Source organism: Phascolarctos cinereus, unplaced genomic scaffold, assembly GCF_003287225.1.
Source record: "Phascolarctos cinereus isolate Bilbo 61053 unplaced genomic scaffold, phaCin_HiC Scaffold_4;HRSCAF=312, whole genome shotgun sequence".
In the NCBI taxonomy this organism is placed as follows: domain Eukaryota; kingdom Metazoa; phylum Chordata; class Mammalia; order Diprotodontia; family Phascolarctidae; genus Phascolarctos; species Phascolarctos cinereus.
This window is the reverse complement of record NW_027555847.1, coordinates 543371691-543383935: the sequence shown is the minus strand read 5'-3', so window position 1 is coordinate 543383935 and position 12245 is coordinate 543371691. Positions and strand designations below refer to the sequence as shown.

The following is a 12245-nucleotide window of genomic DNA, read 5'->3' as shown; positions in this document are numbered from 1 at the left end:
TATTTTGCTTCAAAAGACATTTCTGCATTCTAAACATACCAAAAAAAGCCCCAAAACATTCTAAATTGTGTTTAAGAACAGACTTTTTGTTTTTGTTTTCTTCCTTACATCACTGCCCTTTTTGTTTGGCTTTTTGTTTGACCAAAAGTAGGTAGAATTCTACAGTTTCAACTTAAAACTACTGTACTTCAACTAAAAAGAAAACCACTTTTCTCATGACAGTTGACCCCCACCTCCCCTTGCAACACCTAAGAACAGGAGATGGGTGCTATTTTACTCTCTCTTTCTCTACACATATACATATATGTATATATGTATACATGTGTGTATATATGTGTATATAAAGTGCATGTATGTGTATGTATATGTGTGTATATGTGTGTGTGTATATGTGTGTGTGTATATATGTGTGTGTATATATATATGTGTGTGTGTATATATATGTGTGTGTATACATACATACACACATATGTAGTGTATGTATGTGTATGTGTATGTATATATGTGTATACATACACACACACATACGTGTATGTATACAGAAAGACAACGTTTAGACTAAATGGACACCCACTGCAGTGTAGCTGCAATCTACCCTCACAGTGTAGGCTCTGGGTTGCAACCCCCTACGAAAGGCAGACAGGCTTCATGCTTCCTTCAAGCCTGGACCCCAAGAATCTGTCTAGGGGTGTGCGGTTTTGTTTTGTTTTGTTTTTACAAACTATAGATAAGTACAGTTTATAATCCAGAATTTTCTAGCCAATATAGTTAAATACCACCTTACAAATAAAAAAAATCCTGACAACAGTTGTAAATGGTTTTGTTTTACACCAACAAAAAAAGTGCGCAGAGTATGGAGAACATTAAAATGCTTTTTCATTTAAAAAAAGGTTTGGAAATATATACAACTTTGATACAGCTTCTGGGTTCTCTGAGATAGCCATGGTTACTTCTTGTAAATTAGTTACAAAGTTTATCTAGAGCACTTTTGAGAAGCTGTGTGATTGGAAGACAATCAATCCTAATAATGGTAATTGACACCATCACAAAGAAAAGGTGTTACATTAAAAGTGTTGCACCTAGTTTATGGCATTCACGTGGAGACAGAATACAGTTTTGTCATTTTCTTCTTCATCTTCCTCCTCTCCCTTGTATTCATTCTCTACTTTTTCTTTTTTCTTTTTCTTTCTTTCTTTTTAATTTTTGAGCCAAAGACAGGGTTTATTAGAACATCCACAGTACTGGCTAGACTCTTAAGGACTCTGAACATTAGTGAGCTATTGGCTGGATTATAAGAATCTGAGCAGTGGCTGGATTTTAAGAATCTGAGCACCTTAATGGAGACAAGATGGACCTTATATACAGAAAGACTGTGGGAGAGATCTAGGAGTGGCCAAGTAATCAGCAGGGGACTGTGAAGTAATAGAATGCCAGGGGCTTACACTATATGAAAAAGGGAGAATGGAGCCTAGCTAGGGTTAAGGGTGGGAAATAGCCAGGGGCCACAGGGAGGTAAGACAATGGAGGGCTAGGCTAGGTTAAGGGAAGAGAATTGGGAGATTGGGCATAGCCACAAGGAGAGGCCAGATGATGGGATTATAGCCTCTGGCAAACTCCAGAGATTTGGCCATTTGGGAAAGTCCAGGGTTTTTCCTTTTTGGGGTCCAGATCTCACCCTCATCATTCCCCCCTCAAAAAATGGGACCCAAATTCTTTTGGGGTAAAGGGTGAAGGTTTTGGCTTCTGAAACTGCTTCCTGATGACAAGGGGTGTGATTCTCTACTTTTGTCTAAGTAGCTTTAGCTTTCCCCTTTTCTCCATCAAACTTCCCTTTCGATTTATAATCTGTGACATCCTTCTTATATTTCTCCTTCAGTTTGGCTGCCTTGTTATTAGGTGGTTGCTTCTCATTGTCATTCAGATTGTTCCACATTTTGCCAAGTTTCTTCGTCACATGCCCAATGGATATGCCCGGGTTTGTAGATTTGATCTTGGAATGAAATTCTGAACAGAACAGGAAGAAATCAGATGGTGTCTGTCTAGGTGTGTTGGCATCCTTCTTCTTTTTGCTGCCTTTTGCTGGTCCAGAGTCTTTTATTTCTCTCATGTAGTGCCTTATAATGCTTTTGCCATCTCGTTGCACTTGAATTTCTCTTTCCTTGGTGTAATTTTCCACCTCTCAGAGCACTTTTCAGAAAACTTGGCAAAATTAACAAGAACCTCTGGATTTTTCTTCTTATGCTCTTCCCAGTAAATTTACAAAGGAAAACACATGTGGAAATCTTGCCCTTTGTTTTCTTGGGGTCACCTTTAGCCATAGTGAACTCTGGATTTCTTCTCTTTGCTGGTCAAAGAAAAAAGGCAGAAAGGAGAGTTGAGGAGGGGAAGGGGGGAAAGTGGCAAAGCAGGATAGAAAAGAAATGGAAAGGAGAAAAAAAAGGACCATCGTTCTTTTCAATGAAATATCATTTTCTTCACCATCTCTCCTTGGTAGCGTTTTGTGTATTGTTAAACCATCTGCCTTATTCCATGTAGTTGTATATCCTTAGTGGAAGAGAAGTCAATTCTGGATATGTGAAGTTTATGTGACCTTTAAATACTTTCAGACATTAAAAAAATGCTATAAATGCACAAGTTGTTCTCCAACTGGAGTGTGGTTGTAGCCACTGCAGGAATGAAAAGTACTGACTTACTCATTCTTTGGATGTATTGGAGGTAGTCCTGATTTCCTTTGTCAGGTCTCCCTTTCCTGTTATTTTAGATAAAATATGTCATGGTGGAGCTGCTAGGTGGAATCAGGAAGACTTATCTACATGAGTTCAAATGTGGCCTCAGACACTTACTAGCTGTGTGACACCCAGGCAAGTCACTTAACCCTGGTTGCTTCAGTTCTTAATCTGTAAAATGAGCTGGAGAAGGAAAAGGCAAACCACTCTAGGATCTCTGTCAAGAAAACCCCAAATAGGCTCACAGAAAGTAGGACATGACTGAGAAATGACTTAACAAAGCATTTGTACTGACAGACTCTTAGATTTTGGTATCACCATCACTCTGAATTTTCTGTATGAATTTATATCAAGAATCTCTGAAAGTACTGAAGAACCCCCAGATCTGTTTTGCTCAGTCTCAATTATAACTTCAGATTGCTAATCTCTATCCTCTCTCCTTGATCATTTACTTCTTCATAGATTGTGAGGAGCCTTGGACTTTCTTCTATACCAGCATGGCAGCTAGCTTCATTTATCCATGAAGGCACAATATCCCTCCATAGGTTGCCAAGAGTATAGCCTCCTCAAACTTAAGCAGCTCTTTTAGCTCTTAATGTCACTTAAATGCTTTGGTTAAGGGTTAGATTAGGTAAACTCTGAACCCTGCCCCAACCCCTTCCCCAGATGAAAGAACAAAACGAAAATCTTCAATGATTCCATGACTCTAAGCAGGTGGTGCAAATAAGTAATGTGTAAGGAAAAACTAAAAAAAAAGATGATAAGAGAGAAAGCTAAAAGGAGAAAGTATGTAAGCAGGGAAAAGAAAAAAACATCGTCAAAGTATGTGGGACGACAGAGAACTACTAATATCTGCTTCAAGAATCACAGGTTGCTTATTTCAGTACTGTTATTGATACCATTGGAGTCTGGATCTGTGATTTCGTTAGTGTAGGGAATTCCCAGTGTGGAAACTCCTGCTTATATTGATAACCTACAGGGCAGGCAAGCTAGCCTACCTGAAAAAAGCAAAGCATCCTATCTCTATAGGAGGCAGCATATGCCAGGCAAGTCAGGCCACCAACTCTGCTCTAACCCACGACTTTCTCTTAGACACCATCGGAGATAGCCCAGAACCCTGAACTTTTTGGAAAAGTCTCAATATAAAGTTTTCTTTAAAAAAGTACAGGAAGAATATGCCATTAAGAATGTAAATTCACTGATTTGCACCTTTCTTTGTTTGTTGTGCCTGTCTACCAGCACATTATTAGTGTTTATATGGAAGGCTAATGAAAGTATATTTTAATACTGTTTCAGAATAAATATGCATTCATGATGTAGACACAAATCAGAACATTTTAAAATAGCATATAATACTTTCCTTGTGTGGTTATTTGACCTAACCATACAAACTTCCAATAAATACAATCCCATTCAATTTACTTCAATTCAATGCAATGTAACATTTATTAATCACCCACTATGTTTAAACTACTGTGCTAATGCCCTCTTATGACTGGTATTCTTCCTGGAAATGAAAAGTTCTCAGATCCCCAGAAGAGCAGTTATGTCTTGTGTATTTCTCTATATAGGCACATATGGTTCCCACCATTAGAACATAAGCTTCTTGAGGACAGGGGCTAATTCATTCTTTATTTTGTCTCTTCTGTGTTTAGAACAGTGCCTGATTGACTGACTGATTGAAGAGTTTATTTGGGTCACCTGGAACACTAGTCCAGACACTGAACATGGCATTCTTATATCCTCTCCCACTTTAAATATGTATCTATACACAATTGCTTTAATTGTTTTGGTCCATTCCTTCAGAGTAGCTAGTCAGTCATTCCATGGCAGAATAGCTCACATGACTGCCAAAGAAGGCACCATGCTCAGCCTGAAACATGGGTCCCCTGCATGCTATCTATTAGACCACCAACCAGCGTTTCAAGACTATGTTCTTATCTTCTCACTAAGTGAAAAATAACCAATCTTTTTTTTCTAATGAAATTTTACATTCAATTAGTGCACACCAAGAGATAATTACTTTTACATTTGGTATTTGTGGGGGGAAAATAACACATACGCACAAAACATTCCTGAAAACATAGCTTAAAAATGCTCCTTACCCTTATGCAGTAACTCAAGACAACTCTACCCTTCTAGGGTTTTTTATTGCTCTTTATTGAGATCTTGGGCAGGAAGGGGGTGGAGAGCGGTGGTGAGGAGACAAACAATTTCTCCATATGCCAAATCCCTGTAGATGCTATAGGCAGAAGAGTACATGGGGGCAAACTGTGTAGCAGAGTTTAAAAAAAATGTTTTCTTAATTTGGCTATGACCTAAGAAAGTGGTCACTTCAACTATTGTGGAGCACGGCATAATGTGTAATTCGGAAGCAAAAGAATAAGACAACAATGGGTGATTATTGGAGTTAGTTTCCATGAGTACTATGTTTTTTGTGGAAGGAGTGATGAAGTAGTTGAATTGTTGAATAGGGGAAGAAACTCATCTGTAAAATGTGGCTAAATGGGATGATTTGATTGTCTTTATAGCAAAACAAGGCCAGGAGACAGAGAAAGAAAATTTTTTTTTTAAAGAAAAAGGAAGAAAAAAGGGAAGGGCAAAGAGAGAAAGGGTGGATAGGTAAGAGAAAGAAAGAAAATGGGAAGAACAGAGAAAATGAAAGAAAAAAGGACAGAAGGAAGCAAGGGAAGAGAAAGAAAGAAGGGAGGGAGGAAAGGAGGAAAAAAGGAAGGAAGAAGGGTGTAGTGGAAGGAAGAAAGGGAGGAAAGAAGGAAGGGAGAAAGAAAGGAAGGAAAGAAGGAAAATGGTATTGTGTCTAGCATAGTGTTTTGCACATAGATTGAAGCTCAATTGTTGGGTGGAACCAGGTGAGATTAATAGAAACCTGTGATTCCCAGCTAAGGTGCGAATGGAGGCTCAAGAACCATCTCTGTTTAAGACCTTTTCTTATTTCCGCAGTCATTGCTTTCTACTCTATCTTTGAAGTTACAATGTACCTGCTTTGTATATGCTTTGCATTTGTTTTTATGGGTCCATGTCATATCTCCCAAGTAGATGTTAGTGTTTTGGCGAAAAAAAAAAATTGTCTATGGTAGAGTACCAGACACATAGTAATTAGCAGCTGTTATCCCCACAATCAGATAGAAAGACCTGTTTGGCATTTAAAAATCTTCATTATCTTGCCCCTTGCAACCTTTCTTGTATTCTTATGCTTTGCTCTTCTCCATACATTCCATAATCCAGCTACAATGTTAATTTGTTGACCTAGTAACATGACACTCCAATTCTCACCTTTTGGCCTTTACATTGGCTGTCTTCTATACCTGGAATGCTATCCCTCCTCACCTCTTCCTACTTGCTTCCCTACTACCCTTCAATCAGCATAGATCTCTCCTTGTGCTGTGTCTTTTCCTGCTAGGTATTACCCCTCTCATTACTTACCATCTTCTCTCTCTGTCTCTGTCTCTGTCTCTGTCTGTCTCTCTCTCATGTACCTAGTTATTTTAGTTATTTACATGTTTTTTTTTCCTTCAAACACATATATTCATTGGGAAGTGAGACTATCTTTTTTGTCTCTCTATCTCCAGTGCTTAACACAGTGTTTGGTACATAATAAGTATGTAATAAACACTTTTTTGATTGGATGACTAATTGGGACTAAATCTAAAGATTGTCCAATAGATTGTAGAGCCTAGTGATGCCACTCACCAATGGTGTAATTTCGAGTCGGTTGCTTAACTAACCTCTGAGATTCCCTTTGTTCATGTGTGGTTACTTGAGGTTAATACTTTCTCTGTTTGGGTCATAATGTTATTAGGAAGGTCTGCCTTCATAGAAGGCACTGTGATTCTAGTGGAATTGCCTCTGCAATCAGAAAAGCTAAATTTAAATCATGCCTCTGATAGTCTGACTTCCAGCAATCTTCCTGGACCTCAGTTTTCTCACCCTTAAAATGAGAGGGTTGAACTAGATGGCCTCTAATTCTAATTTCTTTTGATTGTAATTTCTTCTAATTCTAGATCTATGGCCCTGTGTGTTTATGCACATGTTTCTTTGTAAAGTATAAAGTCTCATATACGTTTACAATTATTGTCCATAACATTATCCACCATAATAATCTATCCAAGTTATCATTACATTTTTGGAAATGTTCTACAGGGAATTTCTTGAGATTGTATTTACATGTGTGTTTACTGCATGTTCAGATGTTTTCATTGTGTGGGGGAGTTAGTTGACACTTTCATATTAATTTGGAGAAACTGAGTTACAAATATTGACTCTCAAGATCGTCAGGACATCATATCTATTTGGTTTCTGCCTATCAGAAGACAGATTTTTGTTCTCCCTTTCAAGTACAGTTTACATCGTGACAACTCTCACTGGATTTGTCATTTGTCTGTTATTTGAACATTATTTTACATAAATTGTATTCAGCCCTCACTACTGAACCACTTGGTTGTGTTTTATCATTTCTCTCAGAAAAGGAAGAGGCAAAGGCTGGATTTTCTCAGGACATTCAAAAGATTTTTCACCCACTCAGAATTTTTTCTTTTAAAAAAGTTGAGGTGATATTAGTTTTTAGAAAATGTCATTGCAGATCAGTGGGATCATGTAATCGTGGGATTTTAGCATTCCCTGGACCTTGCAGATCCATTAGTCTCACCTCCTCTTTTAACAGAGGGCATTGGGTCCTCACTAACATTTTGTCAGTAACTTGCATGATTTCCAAGAATACAAAAACTTGATTTAGCCACAGAGAGATAATTTTCCCCAAGTGAGGCACATCCCACTCCTTTCTACTCCTATTACTCATTGAGGAAAATGCTGTCATTTTGAACCCTGAGATAAAACTTTGCAATTAATTTGGAATGGAGAAACTTAGGGAGCCATTTAGTTCCATTGAAATTGAAAGAGAATTTTTATAGATGTGTGCCAAATACTCCAGCGGTTCTGTGATCTCATTGATGTTTTTTTCTCTCTCTCTAATAATATCGATAGCCCATTCCATGTGACTTTCATCCATATCCTTCCTTAAGCTTATTCTAGTCATCACCAGTTGTTTGGCCAGTTGGTAAGGATTTCTTTGGCTATGGAAAGTGATGAATTAAATGTCCACTTATTAAAAATGTATTTCTTGGTCCTCTGTGAGTCTTTACCTCCCCATTAATTGAAAAAAAAAAAGGCTTATCTTGTGTGCTGTGTTGAAGCACTACTTTTCCCTTCTGCAGCTTCTTTTCCTCCCCCTCCAGATAACTCCAACTGCTCAAAAATAGAAGACTGTTCAATAGTGATTTGAGCTTCTTGTAAATGTGTGTGCATATGGGATGTCATACACACTTTCTTAAAAGAACAGTGATAAGCACCAATTAACAGATTCATTGTTGGGACTAAAATGCAAATCTTCATTTACTCAGTCAATTACCTTGCCATTGAGCTTTCTTAACCAAGTTCTCTCTGAACTCAGCAGGATACCTTTTTCTTTTAATATGGAATTACACTTGTTCACATTTTCAAGTCAAAATGCTATTGGTGCCAACCATTTTCCCAGAAAACCCATTCCATCTGCTGCTTACTACCTGTCAGACTTGAGGTAAATTGGGAGGCCACATGGTATAATGTAAAGAACACTGACTCTGGAGTCAGAGGATATGCAATGATGTCCTGGTTCTGTTGACTGCCTGTGTCACTGTAGTTAGGTTACCTAAAATCTCTGAGCCTCAGTTTCCTGAGTAAAATAAAACGGTTGAACTAGATGGCTTCTGAGGTTCTATCTCTGCATTGGTGAGTCTCTGATCCTTTGATATCTCACCTCCCCCCTCCCCCATCCCTAATTTTCTCATCCATACAAGGAGGGGGAAGACAAGATAATTTCTAAGATTCCTTCCAGCTCTAAGTGTTAAGATCCTCTTCAGCAATTAAATTAAATTTAACATTTATTAAGTACTTAATATATGTCAGGCATTCTTCCACGCCCTGATTATATGGACTCCCCAAAATCAAACAGCTTCCTTAAAGAACTGACATTCTACTATAACAAAGGTTCTTAATCTTTTGGGGTTCATGGACCCCTTTGGTGATCTGATGAATCCTATGAACCCCTTTTCAAAATAATATTTTTAAATATACAAAGTAAAATATGTAGGATTATAAAGGAAATAAATGATAGTAAAATAAAGATACATTTTTTTCCCATTCAAGTTCACAGACCCCTCAAATCTTTCCACAGACCTTAGTTGTAGAAGGGGGAATCAAGAAAGACTTCTAGTAGCTATAACTAGCAGAAACAATACCTGGGGCAAATTCAATTCAGTTGAAGAGGTTAGGGAGAGGGGAAAGTCATGGAGCACAATGAGTGAACACAGGGTAGGCTGATGGGCACAGTGACAGCCTCCAATAAATTAAATCATATTGGAGGAAGGGTGGTGAGACATATCTCAGGGAGTCTCATAAATGCAGCCTCTGGAGGACTAGGACAGAGGTATGGGGATAAAAATGGAAATGGGTCCTCTTGGTGAGGTAATGTACCACCTCCCCAGATGTCAGTTCTGTTAGCCAGAGCCCTGTTTATTCTATGCTAATTTTAGCCCTCCTAGAAGGTGCGACTTGATCTAGGGATTCTAAGAGATAAAAATAAAAAGGGAAGCATGTTCCAGGAATGGGGGAACTACTTGGGCAAAGAAAAGGAGGCTGATTTCAAGGAACAGCTCATTCACCCAAGTAACTTAGAATTTAGAGAGTATAAAGTGGAGCAACACCGAATAAGGTTGGAAAGTTAGTTGGAAATCGGATTATGAAAATATTTAAATGCCAGGCTGAGAAATTTGAATTTTATCCTAAAGACAATAGGGAGTCACTGTAGTTTTTTGAGAAAGGGAGTACAAGTGTAAAGAATGGAGAGATATTGTCATACTCTAGGGAAGAAATGATGAAGGCAAGAATTAGTGTAGGGGCCATGTAAATGGAGAGAAAGGGATAACTAATAGCAATTGTGTGGTTAGACCAGACATGACTAGACAATTTATTAAATACAGGATAATGAGGGAAAGAGAAGAGTAAATGATGGACCCAAGTTGTGAATCTAAGTGAACAGAAGGATAGGATGCCTTCAGCATTAGCTCATAACCTCCCCCTTTGACTGTATTTTAATACTTTAATTGGTGTCCTATCCTTAAGCCTCTCCCCACTTCAATCTATCCTTCCTTCAGAAAATCACTTCCTACCAAAACAATTTTCCTGTAGTATAAATCTTCCCAGTGATTCTCTATTACCTCCAGAATCAAACAAAATTCTCTGGCATTTAAAGTTCTTTACAACTTGGGCCCCTTCTTACTTTCCCATTTTTAAAAATACTTTCCTCCATTCCAGGCATTCTATGATCCAACCACATTGGCCAATGTGCTCTCCCATGCAAGTGCTTTTCTAGCTCCCACCTCCATGCTTTTTCACTGGCTGACTCCTACACCTGGAATACTCCCCCTTCCCCCCCTTTACTTCTGCCTTTTCAACTCATATTCCACCTGGTATAGGAGGCCTTTTCTGGTCCTTGCAACTGTTAATATTACCTCAGATATTACCTCCCCTCTAGTCTGCATATATCTAGAATATACCTACTTGTTAACCTTTTGACTCCCCCACTAAAAGGTGGTCTTCTTGAGAGCATGGAACTAGTTCCCTAGCTCTTAGCACAGAGAACTTAAAAAATGCTTAAGTGATCAACTAGAAGTAGATTTAGAAGGTAAGGTCATGAGTTTTATTTTGGACATGTGGAATTTGAGAGGACCATAGGAGTGTTGGAAGTGTCTAGCAAGTGAAGACCAATAGTTCTGGAGAGAGATTAGAGCGATATACATACATACACATATACACATGTATATGTATGTGTGTATATATATATATATATATATATATATATATATGTATATGTATATATATATATGTATATGTATATATACACATATATAGAGAGATTTCTATATATGTTTATAGGCATACAGATATAGATTTAGATTTAGATATGTATGTATGTGTGTATATGTATATGAGTACATTTTTATAAAGATGATACTTGAACCCTTGGAAGATAATAAGGTTATGAAGAAAGTATACATAGAAAAATATAGAAAGAGTCAGCTAAATGGATAGAGTAGATACAATGTGAAAAAAATCCTCAGGAAGGCCTGGTTTCAAACTTGGCCTCAGACTCTTAGTAGCTGTGTGATCCTGAATAAGTCATTTAACCTCTGTGTGCCTCACTTTCCTCATTTGCAAAATGGAGATAATAATTTCATTTACCTCCTAAGGTTAAATATATTTGTTTGCAGGTTGTCTCTTCCATTAGATTGTAAACCCCTTAAGGACAAGGATTATCTTTTGATTCTTTTTGTACCCTGAACATTTAGCACAGTGCTTGGTATATAGTAGGCACTTAATAAAAGCTGAGTACTTTATTTGTAACGTGTATGGCAAACTTTAAAGTACCAGTAAATATTAACAGCAACAACAAAAAAGAAGAAATCTCAGGATGGTTCTTTGGGGTGCATCCATGCAAATTATGACATTATCTTCAGTGGGTTTTTTTTGTTTGTTTTAAGTTTTGTTTTTCAAGTGAATAGTGTTTCCTCTGTTTCCTGTAAAACAATGTTACAAGTTTTGAAAGGGCTGTTGCAGGGACTTGGCCTAGATTGAGTTGTTATTAAACTAAGGAAAAAGAGTTACATTGATCTTGGTCACAGAGCTAAGCACAGCAAGTTTGAGCTTTAAGAGGATTCTTTGAAATTAAAATTAAGGCAAACTGTGAGTTTAGCCAGAGATAGGACTTTGTGGAGCTTCCCATCCGAACACTTAGGGACTTGAGGTTAAATGTGAAAAAAAAATGGAATAAGAAAGAATTTGAGGAAGGAACATATTTGCCTATTATACCTTAATAAAAAATATCTTCCCAGTTGATAAATGATCCAAGGATACGAACAGGTAGTTCATGTCACATTATAGCTATCAATATCACATTAAAAAGTGCACCAACTTATTAATAATTAGAGAAATGAAAATTAAGCAACTCTGAAATTCCACCTTATACCCATCAAATTAATAAAACTGGCAAGAAAGGAAAATTACAAATGTTGGAGGGGATACAGGAAATCAAGACTATTAATACACTGTTGGTAGAGTGGCCCAGCAATTGTGGAAAGCAATTTGGTGTCACGCCCTCCAAATTACTAAACTATACACTTTGACTTAGTGATGTTGCTACTAAGCCTTTACTCTCAGAAATCAAAGAAAGAGGAAAAAGGACTCATCTACACAGCAATCTTTATAGCAGCTCTTTTTTGCAATGGCAAAGAACCAGAAATTAAGCGTTGGTCTATCAGCTAGGGAACAGCTAAAAAAAATGGAAATATAAATGTAATGGAATACTATCATGCTATAAGAAATGACAGAAGAGATGGTTTCAGAGAAATCTGAGATTTATATGAAATTATATAGAATGGAGGGGGCAGAGCTAGAAGGAGCATTGTA

The 12245-nt window shown here is 37.5% G+C and overlaps 1 pseudogene; it reads right to left on the bottom strand.

Moving 5' to 3' along the window:
- Nucleotides 1–1079: 1079 nt before the first annotated feature.
- Nucleotides 1080–2318, bottom strand: LOC110208774 (high mobility group protein B3 pseudogene; annotated as a pseudogene).
- Between the last annotated feature and the right edge of the window lie 9927 nt (nucleotides 2319–12245).